Source organism: Loxodonta africana, chromosome 8, assembly GCF_030014295.1.
Source record: "Loxodonta africana isolate mLoxAfr1 chromosome 8, mLoxAfr1.hap2, whole genome shotgun sequence".
Classification (NCBI taxonomy): domain Eukaryota; kingdom Metazoa; phylum Chordata; class Mammalia; order Proboscidea; family Elephantidae; genus Loxodonta; species Loxodonta africana.
In genome coordinates, this window is record NC_087349.1 from 23148009 (window position 1) to 23162589 (window position 14581).

At 38.3% G+C, this 14581-nt stretch overlaps 1 protein-coding gene and 1 pseudogene across 2 annotated transcripts in view; both read left to right on the forward strand.

Annotated features, from left to right (window-relative positions):
- Window positions 1-14581, forward strand: part of GRM8 (glutamate metabotropic receptor 8) — a 913900-nt gene that overhangs the window by 876324 nt on the left and 22995 nt on the right. The gene's annotated exons all lie outside the window — the stretch shown is intronic.
- Window positions 9674-10946, forward strand: LOC104845619 (DNA repair nuclease/redox regulator APEX1-like; annotated as a pseudogene).

Consider the following 14581-nt stretch of genomic DNA (forward strand, 5'->3'; position numbering starts at 1 on the left):
CGTTTTCAGGATGGTAGATGGAGGAGATTTATTAAGTAGCACAACTAAGTACATTGATCTCATTTCTTTGATTTTTTAATAAAAACCTTGTGTGTGCATGAACATTTTTCTGCAATGGCAATTTATAGTAAGGGAATGTATTTTTGAATTCCGAAACAGATTTTAATTTGGATTCAGAATATACTTTCATTTTTTTCTCTTCCTGTCCTTAGTTAAACACAAATTTTTTTAAACACATTTAGTAATTCATAAGATGTCTTAGTCATAAAAGGCAAAATGTTATTAAGAGTATATGTGCTATTTAAAAGACTCTGGACAACTCGACAGCAATGGGTTTGGTTTGGGTTTTTTTTAGACTAACTGTACTTGAATATAGATGTAAAAGAGTAAATAAAATACTGGGGAAAATAATTCAACAGAACGTTAAACCAATTCCAACTCATAGCAACCCTGTAGGACAGGGCAGAGCTGCCCCATTTGGTCTCTAAGTATAATCATGAAAACCTTAAGATTCTATCAATAGATTATGAAAAAGATATGAAAACATTCAATATCTGTTCTTTTTTAAAAGAAAAAAGATCTGTGAGAAAACTAGAAATAGAACATTCCAATTGTATTAATAAAGACTATCCTTCTTAAACAGAGAATTAGTATCATTAATAATGATGATATTCTAGAGGCATTATTTATGAAATCAAAAGCAAAATAAGAATGTTCATTATAACTAATTTTATTTAGAATTTTCTGGAAAGTCAGGTCAGTGCAATAAGACATTAAACAGAATTAAGAGTTCTAATTCTTGAAAGGAAGAGGGAAAAGTACCTTTCTTTTTTCCACATCTTATTCCTAGAATACCAAAATGCACCAAATAAATGCTTCTTAAATTGATTTAAAAAATAGAATACAGGTTGGGGGGCCAAGATGGCGGACTAGGTAGACACTACCCCGGATCCCTCTTGCAACAAAGACTCGGAAAAACAAGTGAATCAGTCACATACATAAAAATCTACGAACCCTGAACAACAAACACAGATTTAGAGATGGAAAACGAACAAATACGGGGAAGCAGCGACTATTTTTGGAGCCTGGAGCCAGGGTCCCAGTCAGGTAACCTTGGCGCCGGGCATCTGGGCCCAGGGGAGCTGAACTCATAAATCTTGTGACGGTGCAAACAAGGGGCGCAGCCCTACCCCCCTGAACTGAACCTGGAAGGGGGCCCAGCCGGTCTGGGCAGGCGGCGTGGAGACGCGGCTGGTGGGAGAATTCCCTGGGAGGCAGTGACTGGTTTTGGAGCCAGGAGTGCTGCGTCCCAGCCGGGGAACCTTGGCGCTGGGCATTTGACTGGGCGCTGTCACGGCGCAAGCACGGGGTGCAGCCCTATTCCCCTGAACTAACCCCGGGAGGGGGCCCAGCCGGTCCGCGGAGGCGGCGCGGCGATGCGGCTGGCGGGACGAGAAATCCCCGGGAGGCAGCGACTGATTTTGGAGCCGGGAGTATAGCATCCCAGCAGGGGAACCTTGACGCTAGGCTTTGGACTGGCAGCGGAGGATCTGACCGTGGCTTCGGCGGGCCAGACCCCCGGGGGCAATCTCCACACAGCCAACACACATAGGCGACACGCCCCTCGGGAATCTCAGATATAATAGTCATTCCAAGCAAGACAAGCAACTCTGGCTATATTCCGAGGTGCTACTCTCCTATCTCTCTGATCCCTCCCCCAGCCTCCCCAGTCGGCTTCATTAACATTGGAATTTCCTGAGCCAGAGGGAGAACAGCTCCGGCTCCGCGATGGCTTTGCTTCCCCCCCCCTTTTTTTTTTCTTTTGGTCTTTTCCTAACCCATTCTTCCGGCCTGAGAGAAGGAACCACAAAAAACCCAGGGACCAAAAATCCATCCCTAATTGGACTAAAAACACAGAACCAGCTACAGCCAAGCATATATGATCCAAATCTCGGACTTTCATCCTTACAGGGAACAAGGTGGTGGTTATAATCCAAAGGCAGTTCTGATAGGGATCTGACTGCATTTTTTTTTCAGCGGAATTTCTGGAAAAACAAGTTTCCCAGTGATGGCTCGGAGACAGTAGTCGATATCAAACCACATAAAGAAGCAGACCATGACAGCTTCTACAACCCCCCAAACAAAAGAATCAAAAACTTTCCCAAATGAAGATACAATCCTGGAATTATCAGATACAGAATATAAAAAACTAATTTACAGAATGCTTCAAGACATCAGAAATGAAATAAGGCAAACTGCAGAAAAAGCCAAGGAACACACTGATAAAACTGTTGAAGAACTCAAAAAGATTTTTCAGGAACATAGTGGAAAAATTAATAAGTTGCAAGAATCCATAGAGAGACAACATGTAGAAATCCAAAACATTAACAATAAAATTACATAATTAGACAACGCAATAGGAAGTCAGAGGAGCAGACTCGAGCAATTAGAATGCAGACTGGGACATCTGGAGGACCAGGGAACCAACACCAACATAGCTGAAAAAAAATCAGATAAAAGAATTTAAAAAATGAAGAAACCCTAAGAATCATGTGGGACTCTATCAAGAAGGATAGCCTGCGGGTGATTGGAGTCCCAGAACAGGGAGGGAGGACAGAAAACACAGAGAAAATAGTTGAACATCTCCCGACAGAAAACTTCCCTGACATCATGAAAGATGAAAGGATATCTATCCAAGATGCTCATCACACCCCATTTAAGATTGATCCAAAAAGAAAAACACCAAGACATATTATCATCAAACTTGCCAAAACCAAAGATAAACAGAAAATTTTAAAAGCAGCCAGGGAGAAAAGAAAGGTCACCTTCAAGGGAGAATCAATAAGAATAAGTTCAGACTACTCAGCAGAAACCATGCAGGCAAGAAGGGAATGGGACGACATATACAGAGCACTGAAGGAGAAAAACTGCCAGCCAAGGATCATATATCCAGCAAAACTCTCTCTGAAATATGAAGGCGAAATTAAGATATTTACAGATAAACACAAGTTTAGAGAATTTGCAAAAACCAAACCAAAGCTACAAGAAATACTAAAGGATATTGTTTGGTCAGAGAACCAATAATATCAGATACCAGCACAACACAAGGTCACAAAACAGAACATCCTGATATCAACTCAAATAGGGAAATCACAAAAACAAACAAATTAAGACTAATTTAAAAAAAAATACATACAACAGGGAATCATGGAAGTCAATGGGTAAAAGATCACAATAATCAAAAAGAGGGACTAAATACAGGAGGCATTGAACTGCCATATGGAGAGTGATACAAGGCGATATAGAACATTACAAGTTAGGTTTTTACTTAGAAAAATAGGGGTAAATATTAAGGTAACCACAAAGAGGTATAACAACTCCATAACTCAAGATAAAAGCCAAGAAAAACGTAACAACTCAACAAACATAAAGTCAAACACTACGAAAATGAGGATCTCACAATTTACTAAGAAAAACGTCTCAGCACAAAAAAGTATGTGGGAAAATGAAATTGTCAACAACACACATAAAAAGGCATCAAAATGACAACACTAAACACTTATTTATCTATAATTACGCTGAATGTAAATGGACTGAATGCACCAATAAAGAGACAGAGAGTCTTGGACTGGATAAAGAAACACGATCCATCTATATGCTGCCTACAAGAGACACACCTTAGACTTAGAGACACAAACAAACTAAAACTCAAAGGATGGAAAAAAATATATCAAGCAAACAATAAGCAAAAAAGAAGAGGAGTAGCAATATTAATTTCTGACAAAATAGACTTTAGACTTAAATCCACCACAAAGGATAAAGAAGGACACTACATAATGATAAAAGGGACAATTGATCAGGAAGACATAACCATATTAAATATTTATGCACCCAATGACAGGGCTGCAAGATACATAAATCAAATTTTAACAGAACTGAAAAGTGAGATAGACACCTCCACAATTATAGTAGGAGACTTCAATACACCACTTTCAGAGAAGGACAGGACATCCAGTAAGAAGCTCAATAGAGACACGGAAGACCTAATTACAACAATCAACCAACTTGACCTCATTGACTTATACTGAACTCTCCACCCAACTGCTGCAAAGTATACTTTTTTTTCTAGCGCACATGGAACATTCTCTAGAATAGACCACATATTAGGTCATAAAAGAAACCTTTGCAGAGTCCAAAACATCGAAATATTACAAAGCATCTTCTCAGACCACAAGGCAATAAAACTAGAAATCAATAACAGAAAAACTAGGGAAAAGAAATCAAATACTTGGAAACTGAACAATCCCCTCCTGAAAAAAGACTGGGTTATAGAAGACATCAAGGGGGGAACAAGGACATTCATAGAAAGCAATGAGAATGAAAATACTTCCTATCAAAACCTCTGGGACACAGCAAAAGCAGTGCTCAGAGGCCAATTTATATCGATAAATGCACACATACAAAAAGAAGAAAGAGCCAAAATCAGAGAACTGTCCCTACAACTTGAACAAATAGAAAGTGAGCAACAAAAGAATCCATCAGGCACCAGAAGAAAACAAATAATAAAAATTAGAGCTGAACTAAATGAATTAGAGAACGGAAAAACAATTGAAAGAATTAACAAAGCCAAAAGCTGGTTCTTTGAAAAAATTAACAAAATTGGTAAACCATTGGCTAGACTGACTAAAGAAATACAGGAAAGGAAACAAATAACCCGAATAAGAAACGAGAAGGGCCACATCACAACAGACCCAACTGAAATTAAAAGAATCATATCAGATTATTATGAAAAATTGTACACTAACAAATTTGCAAACCTAGAAGAAATGGATGAATTCCTGGAAAAACACTATCTACCTAAACTAACACATTCAGAAGTAGAACAACTAAATAGACCCATAACAAAAAAAGAGATTGAAACGGTAATCAAAAAACTCCCCCCCGCAAAAAAAGCCCTGGCCCGGACGGCTTCACTGCAGAGTTCTACCAAACTTTCAGAGAAGAGTTAACACCACTACTACTAAAGGTATTTCAAAGCATAGAAAATGACGGAATACTACCCAACTCATTCTACGAAGCCACCATCTCCCTGATACCAAAACCAGGTAAAGACATTATAAAAAAAGAAAATTATAGACCTATATCCCTCATGAACATAGATGCAAAAATCCTCAATAAAATTCTAGCCAATAGAATTCAACAACATATCAAAAAAATAATTCACCACAATCAAGTGGGATTTATACCAGGTATGCAAGGCTGGTTTAATATCAGAAAAACCATTAATGTAATCCACCACATAAATAAAACAAAAGACAAAAACCACATGATCTTATCAATTGATGCAGAAAAGGCATTTGACAAAGTACAAGACCCTTTTATGATAAAAACTCTCACCAAAATAGGAATTGAAGGAAAATTCCTCAACATAATAAAGGGCATCTATGCCAACAGCCAGCATCATTCTAAATGGAGAGAACCTGAAAGCATTTCCCTTGAGAACAGGAACCAGACAAGGATGCCCTTTATCACCGCTCTTATTCAACATCGTGCTAGAAGTCCTAGCCAGAGCAATTAGGCTAGACAAAGAAATAAAGGGCATCCGGACTGGCAAGGAGGAAGTAAAATTATCTCTATTTGCAGATGACAGGATCTTATACACAGAAAACCCTAAGGAATCCTCCAGAGAACTCCTGAAACTAATAGAAGAGTTTGGCAGTGTCTCAGGTTAGATATAAGATAAACATACAAAAATCACTTGGATTCCTCTACATCAACGAAAAGAACATCGAAGAGGAAATCACCAAATCAATACCATTCACAGTAGCCCCCAAGAAGATAAAATACTTAGGAATAAATCTTACCAAGGATGTAAAAGACCTGTGTAAAGAAAACTACAAAGCTCTACTACAAGAAATTCAAAAGGACATACTTAAGTGGAAAAACATACCTTGCTCATGGATAGGAACACTTAACATAGTAAAAATGTCTATTCTACTAAAAGCCATCTATACATACAATGCACTTCCAATCCAAATTCCAATGGAATATTTTAAGGTGATAGAGAAACAAATCACCAACTTCATATGGAAGGGAAAGAAGCCTCGGATAAGCAAAGCATTACTGAAAAAGAAGAAGAAAGTGGGAGGCCTCACTCTACCTGATTTCAGAAGCTATTATACAGCCACAGTAGTCAAAACAGCCTGGTATTGGTACAACAACAGGCACATAGACCGGTGGAACAGAATTGAGAACCCAGATATAAATCCATCCACATATGAGCAGCTGATATTTGACAAAGGCCCAGTGTCAGTTAATTGGGGAAAAGATACTCTTTTTAACAAATGGTGCTGGCCTAATTGGATATCCATTTGCAAAAAAATGAAACAGGACCCATACCTCACACCAAGCACAAAAACTAACTCCAAGTGGATCAAAGACCTAAACATAAAGACTAAAACGATAAAGATCATGGAAGAAAAAATAGGGACAACCCTAGGAGCCCTAATACAAGGCATAAACAGAATACAAAACATTACCAAAAATGACGAAGAGAAACCAGATAACTGGGAGCTCCTAAAAATCAAACACCTATGCTCATCTAAAGACTTCACCAAAAAAGTAAAAAGACCACCTACAGACTGGGAAAGAATTTTCAGCTATGACATCTCCAACCAGCGCCTGATCTCTGAAAGCTACATGATTCTGTCAAAACTCAACCACAAGAAGACAAACAACCCAATCAAGAAGTTGGCAAAGGAAATGAACACACACTTCACTAAAGAAGATATTCAGGCAGCTAACAGATACCTGAGAAAATGCTCTCGATCATTAGCCATTAGAGAAATGCAAATTAAAACTACGATGAGATTCCATCTCACTCCAACAAGGCTGGCATTAACCCAAAAAACACAAAATAATAAATGTTGGAGAGGCTGCAGAGAGATTGGAACTCTCATACACTGCTGCTGGGAATGTAAAATGGTACAACCACTTTGGAAATCTATCTGGCGTTATCTTAAACAGTTAGAAATAGAACTACCATACAACCCAGAAATCCCACTCCTCGGAATATACCCTAGAGAGACAAGAGCCTTCACACAAACAGATATATGCACACCCATGTTTATTGCAGCTCTGTTTACAATAGCAAAAAGTTGGAAGCAACCAAGGTGTCCATCAATGGATGAATGGGTAAATAAATTGTGGTATATTCACACATTGGAATACTACGCGTCGATAAAGAACAGTGACAAATCTGTGAAACATTTCATAACATGGAGGAACCTGGGAGGCATTATGCTGAGCGAAATGAGTCAGAGGCAAAAGGACAAATATTGTATAAGACCACTATTATAAGATCTTGAGAAATAGTATAAACTGAGAAGAACATACTTTTGTGGTTACGAGGGGGGGAGGGAGGGAGAGAGGGAGAGGGTTTTTTACTGATTACTTAGTAGATAAGAACTGATTTAGGTGAAGGGAAGGACAACACTCAATACATGGAAGGTCAGCCCAATTGGACTGGACCAAAAGCAAAGAAGTTTCCGGGATAAAATGAATGCTTCAAAGGTCAGCGGAGCAAGGGCGGGGGTTTGGGAACCATGCTTTAAGGGGACTTCTAAGGCAATTGGCAAAATAATTCTGTTATGAAAACATTCTGCATCCCACTTTGAAGTGTGGCGTCTGGGGTCTTAAATGCTAACAAGCGGCCATCTAAGATGCATCAATTGGTCTCAACCCACCTGGAGCAAAGGAGAATGAAGAACACCAAGGTCACACGACAGCTAAGAGCCTAAGAGACAGAAAGGGCCACATGACCCAGAGACCTACATTATCCTGAGACCAGAAGAACTAGTTGGTGCCTGGCCACAATCGATGACTGCCCTGACAGGGAGCACAACAGAGAACCCCTGAGGGAGCAGGAGATCAGTGGGATACAGACCCCAAATTCTCATAAGAAGACCATAGTTAATGGTCTGACTGTGACTAGAGGAATCCCGGTGGTCATGGTCCCCAAACCTTCTGTTGGCACAGGACAGGAACCATTCCCGAAGACAACTCATCAGACATGAAAGGGACTGGAGAGTGGGTAGGAGAGAGATGCTGAAGAAGAGTGAGCTAATTATATCAGGTGGACACTTGAGACTGTGTTGGCATCTCCTGTCTGGAGGGGGGATGGGAGGATAGAGAGAGTTGGAAGCTGGCAAAATTGTCACGAAAGGAGAGACTGGAAGGGCTGACTCATTAGGGGGAGAGCAAATGGGAGTAAGGAGTAAGATGTATATAAACTTATATGTGACAGACTGACTTGACTGGTAAATGTTCACTTGAAGCTCAATAAAAGTTAATAAAAAAAAAATAGAATACAATAAAATGACCAGATACTATATATATATATGTATATATATATATATAACCCCCTGCCGTCGAGTCAATTCCTACTCATAACAACCCTATATGACAGAGTATAACTGCCTGATAGAGTTTCCAAGGGAGTGCCTGGCGGATTCGAACTGCTGACCTCTTGGTTAGCAGCCGTAGCACTTAACCACTATGCTACCAGGGTTTCCTTATATATATATATGTATGTATGTATGTATGTATATATCAACATCTTTCTTATATCCTACCAGTAACCAGTCAGAAAATGTAATGGAAAAAAATACCTTATTTGTAATGGAATTATTAAATGCCTGAAGATAGTTCTAACAAGAAAATATAGTATCTGTTTTAAGAAAGTTATAGAACTTCTCTGAAAGATTGAAAAGATCATTTGAATAAATAAAGGATGCAATGTCCTAGACAAGGAAGACATTGCCCTGATAAACTAAAATTTAGTAGAATTAACTGAAATTTAGTAAAATAAATATCTGTTTATAATTTGAAAAGCATTACTAGCTAACTAAGAGTTGAAGGAAGCTTCCCTAATCTGATAATGGATAGTTTTAAAAAAAAATGCAGCAAATATCATAGTGGTGAAACTTTTTCCTATGAAATTGGGAAAAAAAAAAAAAAACAAGAATGCCCACTATCATCACTATTCAAGATGGTATTGGTTGTTCTAATCCCAGACAATGACGAGAGAGAAGTAAAAGTCATAAGGTTGGGAAAGAAAAACCAAAAATCTCATTATTTGCAGCTGATGAAACTTGGGTATCTGGTTATTCCAAAATAATTAAAATGAACAAGTACATTTAGCAAAGTCACAGGATACAAAGTCAATATATAGAATTAATCCTATTTCCATGTAAGAGCAATGAATACATAGAAAATGAAATTTTAACGAGATACCATTTTTAACTACATAGAAATCAAATACCTAGAAAATCAACTCAGGGGGAAGAGGGCTAAGTTTATATAAAAAATGACAGATTCTAAAGTCTACATGGAATTTCAAAGAACCAACAGTAGTCAATACATATAGACAAAAAAAAAAAAAAAGCAAAGTTGGAGGACTTGTTCTACCAGATATTAAGCCTTATTATCAAACTGTAGTAATAAGACAGCTGGTATTGACACAAGGATGGAAATAATCCAATGGAGCAGAATAGAGCCCAGAACCAGATGTACATCTGCCTCACCACAAAGGTGACACTGTAGAGTTGTGGGTAATATTTTTTTCCATAAATAATGCTAAGCCAAGTTGTTATCAAAATGGAAAAAAAGAAAATCATGACCCTTCCCTCTTTGGTTACACACAAACCATTCCTAATGGACTGTAGATCTAAAATGTAATGTAAAGGAATAAAGATTTCAGAAGAAACTGTTTGAAAATACTTTTTGGTATTGGGTTAGGCAAAAGTTTCTTTAACAGGACACAAACACACACACACAAATATTAAAGAAAAAAAAGAACATTAAAATTAAGAATTTCTAGTGCTCGAAGGATACTATTAAGATTATTTGTGCCCCAGTCAGGAGGAGCCAGGCTAGGACCCAAGCAGACAACGTGGTAAAAGTCTTCTTTTGGTGGGTGACGTGGACAGGTGCCGAATGGCGTTTGTTGCATGGATGCCGAAGCGTGGGAAAAAGAGAGCTGTGGCGGAAGACAAGGAAGAACCCAAGACCAAGCCAAAGGCCAAGGGTGAGACGGGACCAAAGAAAAACAAAAAAGAGGCAGCAGGAGCGGGGCCAGCCCTGTGTGAGGACTCCCAGATCGGTGGTCAACCTGCCACACTTCACATCTGCTCCTGGAATGCGGGTGGGCCTCGAGCCTGGAATAAGGAGAAAGGTTTAGGTTGGATAAAGAAAGAAGCCCCAGATATTCTGTGCCTCCAAGAAACCAAATGTTCAGAGGAAAAACTACCACCAGCTGAACCTCAAGACCTGCCTGGACTATCTCCTCAGTTCTGGTCGGCTCCTTCAGACAGGGAAGGGTACAGTGGTGTGGGTCTACTGTCCTGCTGGTGGCCTCACAAAGTCTTTTACGGCATTGGCAGGGAGGAACATGACCAGGAAGGCCAGTGATGGTGGCTGAATTTAATGAATTTGTTCTGGTAACAGCCTATGTATCTAATGCAGGCCGGAGTATGGGACGAATAGAATACCAGCAGCGCTGGAATGAAGCCTTTGGCAAATTCCTGAGGGACCTGGCTTCACACAACCCTCTTGTGCTATGCGAGGACCTCAACGTGGCTCATGAAAAGATAGGCCTTTGCAACCCAAAGGGAAACAAGAAAAATTCTGGCTTTACTCAACAAGAGTGCCAAGGCTTTGGGAAATTATGGCAAGCTGTGCCACTGACTAACAGCTTCCGGCACCTCTGCCCCAATACAGCCTATGCCTGTATCTTTGTATCTACCTGTTGAATGCTCGATCCAACAATGTTGACTGGTGCCTTGATTATTTTTTTGTTGTGTTACTCTCTGTTACTTGCATTGTGTGACAGCAAGATCCGTTCTAAGACCTTAGACAGTGATCACTGTCCCAGCACCAACTCCTAGCACTGCGACACCTCCCAAAAATCACTTTGAACCTGGAAAATGAGCCCCCGCCATAGCATTTCTTCTTTAAAATTTCCTTTTTTGAGGAATTTGCACTGCATATGCCTTCTAAAAATATGTGAATCTTCCAAACAGGCTCCTAGTGACAGATTTCGGTTTCTATCTGGTTATTCAAGCCCAAGATTTTTGTTTTGTGAGTTTTTTTGCTTGTTTTTTACATTAAGCAAAAGCTATTGATGACTTCTTTGAACTGTTCATGTGAAAAAGCCATAGTTCCAAAAAAAAAAAAAAAAACTATTGAGTAAGGAGGCAAGATACACAGAGAGAGAAGATAATTGCAATATGCATACAAGAGACTTGTGTGCAGAATATATAAAGGGCAATTTAATAGAAATTAGCCAAATACGCAACAGGAAATGAGAAAAAAATTTGATAACTTTACAAAGGAGAATACCCAAATGGTGAATAACTATATGAAAAGGTGCTCGACTTCATTAGTCACAAGGAAATACAAATGAAAACTGCAATTAGATGACATTACAAACATGAGAATGGCTAAAGTGAAACAAGCAGTCTGAACTGTTAGTGAGGGTATGGAGCACATGGAGGGAGGAGTATAAGTTGAACTACTATGGAAAACTCTTTGGTAATATCCACGAAAGCTGGGCATATGAATACCCTATGGCTCAGCAATTTTAAATGGGTCTATGTACCCATAAAAAGACAGGTACCAGAATGTTCATGGCAGGCCTGTTTGTCTCACGCTGGAACAACCCAAATGTTCATCAACAATAAAATGGATTAAAAAACAATATATTTATTAAATGGAACACAAGTGCAATGAGAATGAATAAACTACAACTACACGCAACAAAAAAATGAATCTCAGAAGAAGCTTACATAAAAAATGTATATACTGCTTGATTCCATTGCTACACAATAGGCAAAACTAGTTACTCAGTAAGTCTTTATATTATACCTATACCTGTATTGGAAACCCAGGTGGTGTAAGTGGTTAAGAGCCATGGCCACTAACCAAAAGGTTGGCAGTTCAAATCTACCGTGTTCTCCTTGGAAACCCTATGGGGCAGTTCTACTCTGTCCTATAAGGTTGCTACGAGTCTGAATCGACTCGACGGCAATGGGCTTGGTTGGTTTTTGGGTACCTGTTATCTGTACGTATACTTTTGTCACCTCCTAGGAGTTCTTAGAGATTCTGCTTCTCTGGTTGAATTCTGACTGATACAATCCATGAATATTTTCATCTGAATAAATCCATTCCTAGGAATAATTCTAAAGACAGGTTTTAATAGAATCAAAAATACCTGGGGGAGACATAGTCATAAATTCATGGAGGGAAGTATGGGGTATGTAAGCAGGAGAAAACGAGGGGCTAAAAGTTCAGACTTTGAAGTAAGATTTATTTAACTATTCTGTGTTTTCGCTCCAACCTTACAGGATAGTTGAGGAGATTAAATGAGGTAATACAGAAACTGTGCTTAACATTTAATAGGCTCAATAACTTTTACTTTTAATAAGTTATTTCCGTGATTTTTAATACCCAGAAGAAATTATTGAGTAAGTACTATGTGCGGGTAGTATTCTGGACACTGGAAATACAGTAACGAGAAAAACAAACAAATAAATACTTAGTTTTCTGGATCTCACATTAAACAAAGAGAAATTTTTAAAATTATGATAAATGGAGATAAGTGATAAGGAGAAAAGTAAAGCAGAAAAGGATAGGGATTGATGGAGGGGTGTAACTTTAGATAAAATGGCCCCAAATTAGAAAAAAACTAAATACATGACATTAGGATATTATTTGAATATATGTTTTTGATGATTGAAATTATGCAGTGATTAAAATGTGAAAAATAAATACAGAAAATATCTAAGAGGTACTTTTTAATATATACAGCTGGATACTTACTATTTATACTACTCTATGTAAAATATTTTTTTTATGTAAAATATGTATTCAGGTAAAATTTTAATATACAATTTTTATGATTTATCATACAAAATACAAAAACTGAAAAATTTTGCTAAATACGAGTCAATGGTGCAACGTGGAAATTTGTCCCATGAAAAGATCCATGATTTCCTAAAATAGAAGGGAAATGTCTGATAACAAATTGTGTATCGTTTGTTGCACCAAATTTTATCAAAGACTGTACATTTTAGAAATCTAATTGAGTTACTGTTGCCTCATCTTGCAATAAAAGTAAATAATCATCTAAAATAGGTCACATGCATATGAATGGACTGGAATGCATACAATGTGTCCTTCTTTTAAAGTAAGATATGTTATATAAAGAATTTTTGGTTGACCTTGGGGAAATATATTGATAAATGCTAACAATGTTCAAATCGATTGCAAAATTAAAGGCAAATAATTATCTATGTACATAAATGCATATTTGCAAAAAATTTTTCAATTTTTATACCCCCAATAAAAAGCTACAGGGTTTTTCTTAATAAAAATTTGTTTTATAACTCATTAAGACATTCCTTATATCAAAGACAAGAATAGTTCCTTTTAAGGGCAACTCACTTTTATTCTTTGTCATCTTCAAAGAGTCACTAAATCCCTAACACAATCATAGTTCTATAATTTTGTGTGATTAATAAATGATACTGAGGGAGTATGGCACACTTAATTCACTTCATCACAATTTCTGGGTGGTGAAAGAAAACCCACCCCACTGCCTTCGAGTCGATTCCGACTCATAGCGACCCTATAGGACAGAGTAGGACTGCCCTAGAGGGTTTCCAAGGAGCGCCTGGTGGATTTGAACTGCCGAGGACTACTAAAAAGGTAAAGACCAGGTCATCATGATCTAGCTAGGAACTCAGAAACGCTAGTCTGTGTGGGGAAAGTAAGATCTTCTGCCTTAGAGCCTGGAACCAAACCAAAGAGACTGAGAACCAGAAGGGAAAAGAATATCTGAGAGGCTAAGATAATACAAAAAAAAAAAAAATGTGAGACTCATTGCCTTTGAGTCGGTTCCAACTCATAAAACCCTATAGGTCAGAGTAGAACTGCCCCGTGGGGTTTCCAAGGCAGTAATCTTTACAGAAGCTGATTGCCACATCTTTCTCCCTCAGAGTGGCTGGTGGGTTCGAACCACCAACCAACCTTTAGGTTAGCAGCCAAGCACTTAACAACTGTGCCACCAGGGCTCTAGGACAATAGTATAATCTACAACAGAAATTCATGAAATGAAGACATTTTAAAATCTTGCCGTAAATGTAACAAGGAAGCATCAACATTCAGAGAAGAGAAATATGTTATAGATCTTGGCAAAAGCTTACAGCGTGAGAGGAGACTTATCAAGGATAATTCTGTAGCTTTTTTTTTTCTTCCTTAGATATTCAAAGATTGGAGATAGTTTTTTTTTTTTTTTCCAGTTACAAAGGAGTTGGTTAGAGGCAGTGTCAGATATAACTGGCTGAGAGAAAGAGGTCAAAAGAGAAAGCTGTACATAGGCACAAGTGTGAAGCTGCTGACTTGGGAGTTTTAGACTGTTAACTTGACAGCCCAACTTCCTTTTGGAAGTGCTGAGTTATATAGGCTCCCTTCCCTCTAAACTCCCTCAGGTACTGAAGCTGATATAAAATGATTCTTCCTT